Source organism: Cnephaeus nilssonii, assembly GCF_951640355.1.
Source record: "Cnephaeus nilssonii genome assembly, chromosome: X".
Classification (NCBI taxonomy): Eukaryota; Metazoa; Chordata; class Mammalia; order Chiroptera; family Vespertilionidae; genus Cnephaeus; species Cnephaeus nilssonii.
This window is the reverse complement of record NC_137071.1, coordinates 77,412,824-77,423,523: the sequence shown is the minus strand read 5'-3', so window position 1 is coordinate 77,423,523 and position 10,700 is coordinate 77,412,824. Positions and strand designations below refer to the sequence as shown.

At 39.7% G+C, this 10,700-nt stretch overlaps 1 pseudogene across 1 annotated transcript; it reads right to left on the bottom strand.

Annotated features, from left to right (window-relative positions):
- Nucleotides 1-596: 596 nt before the first annotated feature.
- On the bottom strand, nucleotides 597-9,894 carry LOC307095343 (beta-citrylglutamate synthase B-like; annotated as a pseudogene). Its single transcript has 2 exons — nucleotides 9,422-9,894; nucleotides 597-1,125 (listed from the first exon to the last, which is right to left on the bottom strand). The product of its transcript is annotated as a beta-citrylglutamate synthase B-like (transcript).
- Between the last annotated feature and the right edge of the window lie 806 nt (nucleotides 9,895-10,700).

The following is a 10,700-nucleotide window of genomic DNA, read 5'->3' as shown; positions in this document are numbered from 1 at the left end:
GTGTGTGTGCTTTATTGATTTGAGAGAGAGGGAAAGAGAGAGAGAGAGGGTGGGGGGGGGGGAGACATCAATTTGGTTGTTCCACTTATGAATGCATTCATTGGTTGATTCTTGTATGTGCCATGACCAGGGATTGAATCCACAACCTTGGCATATTAAGACAACACTCTAACCAACTGAGCTATCCGGCAAGGGCTGAAGTCAGTAAGATCTTAACAGCAGAGGTCTCCTCTATCTGACCTCTTCTTTCTTCACTAATCCTACTCAATTTTTTCTCTTCTTCCTGAGCATCTTCCATGAACAGCATTGCAAGTTGGTTAAAAAAATAATTAATAGTAAAACAAAGAAGAAAAAGAAAGCAATTTTTACAAGGGTTTTGTAATTATTTATTATTATTTGTCATATTATGTAATTAATTATTTGTAATTAATTATTTACCAATGTAGTCACTGTTCAATTTCATTGGCTAGCAGGTGATTCATGTTGAATAGGCCACCAGGGAGCTTGGTGCTTTCAAGGTGCTGTTGACAGAGCTGGAACTTGTGCCCATTTTGGCAGCAGTGCTGGCTGAGGGACTCAGCTCCTGCTAACTAATTTCACTGGCTGGGGACACCATGAAGAGCAGCAAGATATGACACCACGAACAACAGGGATATACACCCAATGAGCAGACCAGAGGGCTGAAGGGAGGTGGCATAGTCTGCTATGATACCAGCTACATCTAAATTACAAACTTTATCAAAGGTAATGAAACCTACATTTGCATTGGCCTCAGAGACACAGAAGGCACTATCCTCTTTCATCAACAGGTCAATGCCACACACATCTATCCCCAGAATATTAGACATCTGGATAACTGGCTGCTTCCCTTGTTCACTCAATTTGAACATCATCCCCACACCACCTAATGAGCAGTTGCTTTGCATCCTCCCATCTGTTTAACAATAGACCATAGTGCCAACCACACGGCCTCCCACAACAATGACATGTACACTCCTTCTAGGAGACTTCAGCATACTTCTGGAACAAGTATGGAGCCACATGGATAATAAAAGGGCTTAGATCAGCCAAATGCCGCTTATCTTGAGTTAAGAAAACAGCTTTGCCTCTATGACACCGTATATTCTTTATTTTTTAAAAAAATTTTGTATGTGTGTTATTATTTTTTTTTGTCTAAAGTTTTACATATGTCTTCTTTTTCCCCAAATGACCCCCTGCCCAGCTATCCCCCCCCCCCCGGGCAAGCCCCCACCGCCCAAGTGCCTGTGTCCATTGGATATGCTAATATGAATGCATACAAGTCCTTTGGTTGCTCTCTAACCACCCCTCCCCTACCATTTGTCTCTGGGTCTATTATTGTTCATCAAATTATGTTGATCATTATATCCCACATCTGAGTGAGATCATGTGATATTTATCTTTCTCCCACTGGCTTCTTTCACTTAGCATAATGCTCTCCAGTTCCATCCATGCTGTTGCAAATGGTAAAAGTTTCTTCTTTTTTATAGTGGCATAGTATTCCATTGTGTAGATGAACCACAGTTTTTTAATCCAATCATCTGCTGATGGGGACTTAGGCTGTTTCCAAATCTTAGCTATTATAAATTGTGCTGCTATGAACATAGGGGTGCATATATTCTTTCTGATTGGTGTTTCTGGTTTCTTGTGGCATAGTCCTAGAAGTGGGATTACTGGGTCAAATGGGAGTTCCATTTTTAGTTTTTTGAGAAAACTCCATACTCTCCACTGTGGCTGCACCAGTCTGCATTCCCACCAGCAGTGCATGAGGGTTCCTTTTTCTCCACATCCTCTCCAGCACTTGTCGTTTGTTGATGATAGCCATTCTGACAGGTGTGAGATGGTATCTCATTGTTGTTTTGATTTGCATCTCTTGGATGATTAGTGACTTTGAGCATGTTTTCATATGTTTCTGGGCCTTCTGTATGTCCTCTTTTGAAAAATGTCTATTTAGATCCATTGCCCATTTTTTGATTGGATCTTTTATCTTCCTTTTGTTAAGTTGCATGAGTTCTCTGTAAATTTTAGAGATTGAACATTTATCAGAAATATCATTGGCAAATATGTTCTCCCATGCAGTGGGCTTTCTTGTTGTTTTGTTGATGGTGGCTTTTGCTGTGCAGAAGCTTTTTATTTTGATGTAGTCCCATTTGTTTATTTTCTCCTTAGTCTCCATTGCCCTAGGAGCTGTTTCTGTAAAGATATTGCTATGACATATGTCTGCTATTTTGCTGCCTATGGAGTCTTGTAGGATTTTTATGGTTTCCCATCTTACATTTAAGTCCTTTAGCCAGTTTGAATTTGTTTTTGTGTATGGTGTAATTTGGTGATCTAGTTTCATTTTTTTTTGCATGTATCTGACCAAATTTCCCCAGCACCATTTATTGAAGAGACTGTCTTGACTCCATTTTATGTTCTTGCCTCCTTTGTCAAATATTAATTGAGCATAGTGGCTTGGAACAATTTCTGGGTTCTCTGTTCCATTGGTATATATGTCTGTTCTTGTGCCAGTACCATGCAGTTTTGAGAACCGTGGCTTGGTAATATAGCTTGATATCTGGTATTGTGATCCCTCCAACTTTGTTCTTCTTTCTCAGGATTGCTGTGGCTATTCGGGGTCTTTTTTTATTTCAGATGAATTTTTAGAGAGTTTGTTCTAGATCTTTGAAATATGTCATTGGTATTTTAATGGGTATTGCATTGAATCTATAGATTGCTTTAGGTAGTATGGACATTTTAATGATGTTGATTCTACCAATCCATGAACATGGTATGTTCTTCCATTTGTTTATATCTTCCTCTATATCTTTTTTCAATGTCCTGTAGTTTTCCAAGTACAGGTCTTTTATATCTTTAGTTAAGTTTATTCCTAGGTATCTTATGTTTTTTGGTGGAATGGTAAATGGGATTTTATTTTATTTTTTGCTTCTCTTTCTGTGAGTTCATTATTGTTGTATAAAAAGGCCATCGATGTCTAGATATTAATTTTGTATCCTTCTTCATTCCCAAATTCACTTATTATGTCCAGTAGTTTTTGGGACAAATGCAGTCTTTGGGGTTTTCTATGTATAGTATCATGTCATCTGCGAATAAGGACAGTTTTACTTCTTCTTTTCCAATTTGGATACCTTTTATTTCTTCATCTTGTATGATCGCTATGGCTAGTACTTCTAGTACTATATCGAAGAGGAGTGGTGAAAGATTTTTTTCAAATGCTTTTTCTGCATTGACTGATATGATTGTGATTTTTTTGTCTCTCAGTTTGTTTATGTGATGTATCACATTTATTGATTTACGGATATTGTACCATCCCTGCATCCCCGGAATAAATCCCACTTGGTCATGGTGTATGATCTTTCTAATGTAATGCTGAATCAAATTTGCTAAAATTTTGTTGAGGATTTTAGCATCTATGTTCATGAAGGATATTGGCATGTAGTTTTTGTTGTTGTTTTTTTTGTTTTGTTTTGTTTGTGTGTTTTTTTTGTTTGTTTGTTTGTTTGTTGTGTTTTTTTGTGTGGTGTCTTTATCTGGTTTTGGGATTAGAGTAATGCTGGCTTCATAGAAAGAGCTTGGAAGTGTGCCTTCCTCTTGAAATTTTTTATAATAGTCTTAGAAGGATAGGTTTTAGTTCTTCTTTGAATGCTTGGTAGAATGCCCCTGTAAAGCCATCTGGACCAGGGCTTTTGTTTGCTGGAAGATTTTTTATCGCTGCTTTAATTTCGTCAGTAGTTATCAGCCTATTCAGGTTTTTTTACTCTTTTTGATTGAGTTTTGGGAGCTTGTATTTTTCTAAGAATATGTCCATTTCCTATAGGTTGTCCATTTTCTTGGACTATAGTTTTTCATAGTATTTTTTCATAATTGTTTGTATTTCAGTGGGATCGGTTGTTACTTTGCCTCTTTCATTTCTGCTTTTGTTTATTTGGGTCCTCTCTCTTTGCTTCTTGGTGAGCCTGGCTAGAGGTTCATCAATCTTGTTTATCCTTTCAAAGAACCAGCTCTTGGTTTTGTTGATTTTTTGTATTGTTTCTTTGGTCTCTATGTCGTTTATTTCCGCTCTGATCTTTATTGTTTCCTTCCTTCTGCTTACACTGGGCTTTTCTTTTGCTCTCTTTCTAACTCTTTGAGTTGTAGGGTTAGATAATTTATTACCATTATTTATTGTTTTTTGGGGTAGGCCTGTAGAGCTATAAACTTCCCTCTCAAGACTGCTTTCACAGTGTCCCATAGATTTTGGTTGTTGTGTTTTCATTGTCTTTTGTTGCCATGATGTTTTTTATTTCTTCTTTGATCTTTCTGGTAACTCAGTCATTGTTTAATAGCATGCCATTTAGCCTCCAGGTGTTTGATTTTTAAAATTGTTTTTATTGTAGTTAATTTCTAGTTTTATGCCATTGTGATCTGAGAAGATGCTTGATATGATTTTGATCTTCTTGAATTTGAAGAGATTTGCTTGTGTCCTAATATATGGTATATCTTTGAAAGTGACCTATGTGTACTTGAGAAGTATGTATATTCTGTGACTTTGGGGTGAAATGTTCTGAAGATGTCAATTAATTCAATCTGATCTAGTGTATCATTTAGGATTGATATTTCTTTGCTGATTTTTTGTTTAGAGGATTTGTCCAGTGGTGTTACTGGGGTATTAAAGTCCCCTACAGTGACTGTATTGCTGTCAATCTCTCCCTTGATATCTTCCAGAAGTTGTTTTATGTATTTGGGTGCTCCTGTATTGGGTGCATATATGTTTACCAGAGTTATATCTTCTTGTTGAATTGCTCCCTTTAGTATTATGTAGTGGCCTTCCTTATCTCTTGTTGTGGCCCTCACTTTGAGGTCTAATTTGTCAGATATACGTACTGCTACCCCAGCTTTTTTTTCATTTCCATTCGCCTGAAAAACCTTTTTCCATCCCTTCACCATAGGTCTGTGTGGGTCCTTTGTTCTAAGGTGGGTTTCCTGTAGAGAGCAGATATATGGGTCATGTTTTTTAATCCACTCAGCTACCCTATGTCTTTTGATTGGGGCATTTAATCCATTTACATTTAAAGTTATTATTGATAGGTACTTATTTGTCGCCATTTTTATTCTATATGCCTGTGTTCCTTCTTCCCTTCCTATTTCTTCTTTTTACAGCCCTTTAGCATTTCTTGCATTGCTGGCTTGGTGGTAATAAACTCCTAGTCTTTTTTGTTTCTGAAGCTCCTTATTTAACCCTCAATTTTGATGGAGAGCCTTGCTGGGTACAGTATTCTTGGAATCAGACCCTTCCTTTGAATGACTTCATATATTTCATTCAATTCCCTTCTGGCCTGATGTGTTTCTGTTGAGAAATAAGTTGATAGTCTGATGGAAGATCCTTCATAGGTAACTTTCTGTCTCTCTCTGGCAGCCTCTAAGATTCTTACTTTGTCATTGGTGTTTGCCAATTTAATTATAATGTGTCTTGGTGTCGATCTTTTGGAGTTCATCTTGTATGGGACTCTGTGAGCTTCTTGGACTTGTGTGAGTTTTTTCTTCCCTATATCAGGGAAGTTTTCTGTCATTATTTCTTCAAACAGGTTTCCTATTCCTTGCTCAGTTTCCTCTCCTTCTGGCACCCCTATTATGTGGATGTTGTTTCATTTCATGTTGTACCAAAGTTCTCTTAGGCCAGTGGTTCTCAACCTTTCTAATGCCGCGACCCTTTAATACAGTTCCTCATGTTGTGGTGACCCCCAACCATAAAATTATTTTTGTTACTACTTCATAACTGTAATTTTGCTACTGTTAATGAATCGTAATATAAATATCTGTGTTTTCCGATGGTCTTAAGCTCTACAGCAGCAGTTCTCAACCTGTGGGTCACAACCCACAGGTTGAGAACCGCTAGCAGGGTTACCTAATACCATCGGAAAACACAGATATTTACCTTATGATTCATAACAGTAGCAAAATTACAGTTATGAAGTAGCAATGAAAATAATTTTATGTTTGGGGGTCAAATCAACATGAGGAACTGTATTAAAGGGTCACGGCATTAGAAAGGTTGAGAACCACTGCTCTAAGGGTTTCTGGTTATGTAGCTCTCTCTTCTGCATTGACTTAAAGGTACAAAATACAACACAACAAGACATAATGCACAGGGCACCAATCACAAATGTATTCACAATACTAATACCCCCAAATAAAGGTGACCACCAGAGAAAACAGAATTAGAGAATAGAAAAGAGTGCAAAAATGATATTGAGAAAAGGAAAAAATGTAAGAGAGAAAAGAAAGAGATGAAAATACAAGGGGAAAATATATGTATATGGGGTGAAAACTCCAATAAAACAACAACTAATCCAAAAAATGCAAACAACAAACCTCCAAACAACAAACACCCAGATGAATCTGAGGACGCATAGCTTATTTCCAGATTGTAAGGTCAAGGAATTGAATGAATGGGGAACTAGTCACAATTCAGTATAGAGGAAGTAGAAAGAGAATGAGTGTATAAGAAGAAAAGTAAAAAACAAAATACAAAAAAGAAAAATATATATATATATTGAAAAATATATAAAAGAAAATTTATATATTTATATATTAAAAAAATGTCCCCCTTCTTTAATATATATATCTATGTATTCGTTTACTATTGGAAAAGGAGAATAGAGAGTAGATAAGCCTGAGTTGGTGACTGGAATTAGTTAAGCTATTATAGAAGAAGAAAACAATCGAGGAGAGGAAAACAGAAGCAAAAGAAAAAACACCCCAACAACAACAAAAAACAAACAAATTAAAAAAAACTAACCAACAATCAAACAACAATAAGACAGACAGAAAGAAAAAGGCAAAAAAAAAATTGGATAGTGAAGAAATAGAAGAGAGAAGTATGTATGGGCTGGAGCAGGGGAGAGGAAATTAGACATATGAGTAAGATCAATTTTTAACAGGGAGTAAAATGAAAGGATAGAGAAAAACTAAAGCAGGAACAGGGTAAGAGAAACAGGACCAAAAAGGGGAAAAGTGAGGAAGACAGTGTTTGCATAAAGGAAAATTTGAGATAGAGTAAAATAATGCTAAAGGGAAAATAAAAATAGAATTTAGAACACTAATTCCAAAATAAAATAAAATAAAGAAAAAATAACATAAAATAAAACTTTAAAAAGGGTAAAGTAATAGTATTAATAATAATAGTTAAAAATAAAAATATAATAATAAACAAGGTAAAATCAAGTGAGAGAAAAAAATTAGTTTAAGTAAAAGATAAAAAATAAAAATGTGAATTAGTGAAGGTCATTCACTTCCTCTACTGTTCTGCTTGGCATGTCTGTTTCCTTTCAGGCAGTCAGCACAGTATTGAAGTTCCCTGCGATCCATCGTTCCTCAGTGTCATAAACCACAATCCTGTTTTCAAGCAGGCATGATCTCTCTGCTCTCTTTGGTTCTCAGCATGCCTTTAGTTGTATTTACACACAAGAGTCAATTTCTGATACAAATCCTGGGTGGCAGTGTTTCTGTCTTAATATCCAGGGCTAAAAGGCCTCTCTACCCTGGCACTGTGCACGACTTTTCCACTGGCTCTGTGTGCATCTCTGCATGCAACTCTGCACGCGTCTTTTCCCCCTGGCTCTGCACAGCCAGAACAAAACTTCAGGCTGCCTTTCTGGGCCCAGTCCAGCTGTGGGTTAATATCTAGAATCTCCTTCTGCAAGCAGCTCTGTGGACTTCCTTCCACATTCAAGGGCTACACTGACCCCAACGGCCACGGATTTTGTGGGGCGCAGTCTTCCTCTGAGACTCTAGTACCCACTGCACGCGTTTCTCCCTCCAGCCTGGATCCCAAATCTCATCTTTCTCTAGGCAATATCTGACCTTTCCATCCATGGATTTACTCACCAGCTGTGTTTAATTCGCCAGTTCTGGGTGGGTGCTGTTTGATTCAGCTGTTCCTTCTATCTGCTCTGTGAGAAGGTGCAGGGCCCGTCCACATTTTCTGAGCCACTTTTTCTCCCCCTAAGCAGACCTCCCAGGCACCCAAGGTCGGGGAGGCTGGAATTCCAGCATTTGTGGGTTTGCAGTTGTGGTAACTGGTCCCTGGGCGTTGTGGTTGTAGGGTCCAGGGAGGTATCCGAGATCTCCCTGGTTGAAGGTAAGGCTGGGGTTCTGATCACAGTCAGTCTCCCAATCACAGCTGCTCTCCCCTTCAAGATGGTGTGGCCTCTGCATCAGAGCCGGCAGCTCTGGGAGAGATTTCAGCCACAGTAGAGGCTGCCTGGTCGGGGGGGGGGGGGGCGGTCCGCCAGTCCCCAGCAGTACCTTGGAATATAGCTGTACCTCACTCACAAATACAGACACTCCCCACATGTCCACGCACTCTCCTTTCATTCTCTCATTCACACACTATCTTGCAGCCTGCTGTCCCATTGGTAGCCATCTTGGATCTCCTCTTTATTTTTTATTTATTTAATTTTTTGCTGCAAAAAGCTTTATTGTTTCCATTTGGTCCAATGCATGGGAGAAGGCTCCAGGGTGGTTAAAAGAATGGCTAGTGGTTTTGGGGAGAGGCTCAGGCTAAAACTAGACACCAGGGAAATACAGAGGGGCCCCCTTAAAGGCCTCTGGGCTCCAAAGCTTGCTGGTCATGCTTGAGGTTGAGCCTTTAAAAGAGATACTCGCCCAGCACAACCTGGGGGCTTGCCAGCCTGTGGAGATTAGTCAGGTGTTGCCCATCTTCTTGATGAGTTTCACCTCCTCATCCAGTAAGACTTACTGACTAAGTGGTTCTCCATGAAGTCACAAAGATAAGGGTCTGTGTGGGTAGAACTCAGGGCCTCCCGACCCAAAAGGGCCTGGTTCAGGTTCCTCTCCAAGGCCATGGCAGCTTCCATGGCATCCTGAGTTTTGCCCACTCATCTTGGGAAGGCTTTAGCATCCTGGAGGACAATGCGGCCACCGCGTTGGTTTTGCAACTTTCAGACATGCTCAGCACCCTTGTGCTTCTTCTCTGCCAACTTGTGGAAGAAGTGGCCCATGCACTCCAGAGCCACATCATTGCAATCTAAGTAGAAGCTCAGAGAGAGGTAAGTGTAGGAGGCCCACAGACGCAGGTTGGCGAGGCAGTTGACAACAGCCTCTGCCTTGGTGGAATTATTCTGACAAATTTGGGTGCTCATAGTTTGTTGGCAATAAGGAGTAAAAGTTAACACACACACACACACACACACACACACACACACACACACAAAACGGTGTTGGCTGGTCTCCGATGCTGAGGATAGCTGAGGTGGTTCCAATGGTGGTGACTGAAAAAGAGGTTGGAAGATGGTCGGAGGCTGGAAGAAGGGGTGTCCCTGGATCTGTTCCATCTAAACATTGTTGAAGCAAGAGACAGATTGGGGGAAAGGGGGTAGGGCACTGCCTGACCCCATGTAGTCTTTACTACTAATGGTACCTCCAGTACTTCTACTTTATCAACAATTTTATAGAAAAATTTTCATGACCACTATAAGAGAAAGTATCTGGGAGAGGAACACCATGCCTAACCAACTCTTAAAATGTCCAGAACTTATTAACACAGTTCATGATGGCTTGAGATCAGTTCATCAACCAGCATTTCATCTTCTCTAGATGGTGCAAAACAGTGATGTCACTAACACTTTGCACCTAAGGGGTTGGTACTCTCAGTACCACTTAGGGGTGGGCAGGAATTAATTCTCCATTGATCCACAAACCCAGGTTTCCTTGTTCAATTATCAGCACCACCTCATCCATCAACATGGCCCTAAAATCCAGTTTCTCCTCACAACACTTGGCCTTTAATTCTCATAAGATCTCTTTTGAGGGATAGTCTTCCCTGATTTAACAATCTGTCAAAAATCATACCTTAGCAGCCACAGCGCTACACATCTTGATCTGCTTGTTCTTCCTTTTCCTGAATGATTTCTTCCTGAATGTAAACTATTTGATTGCAGGAGCTAGCAGAAGCAAGTCCAAAATCTGAGAGCAGGAGTCCTCAGGTGAAACTTCTTTCAACAGGGCTAAGATTTTAAACTCAGGTTGGTTTGAGCTCAGGGCTTCCATTTATATTGATTATACCGTGAGGATTAAACAAGATAAAAAAAATTAGGTGCCTGCCACATAGCATTCCTCAAAAAAATGTTAGCTATTTTATTGTTATCATTACTGTTATCAAATTGGGTTTCAAACTCCTGCTTCCTTAGCCTCTCTGGTAATGATAGATTGCTCTCTTCTGCTACAAAGGAATGTTCCTAACTTAGCAATAAATTTTCCTCCACACATAAATAGAAAAAAGAGTATGGGAGCCTCTTTGATGTATGTAGGACTAACTACATATGGCTGCCACCTAGGAACTGCCACCCTAGCTGCATGGCCAGTGGATACCCATTTCTATCTCCGTTTCTCACTCCTAGCAAGCCCAGGGCAGCAGTGACAAAGACCAACTTCTAGAAGATGAAGAGGAATGAAGGAAAAATCCCTTTTTAACCACTGCCTTCCACAGCTACTCTCAACTCCCCCCCCACTCCACCCCCCACCAAGACCACCCAAACCCTCCCCAAAGTAAATATCTGTGTCAGCCCCAATTGACAACTGAAGTTTTCCCACCACACTCTTATTATTTCAGTGTCAGTCTCTTGGGCTGGCCAGAAGTGGAGAGGAGAAAGGGGAAGAGGGGCAGAATGAGAGGAAATGGG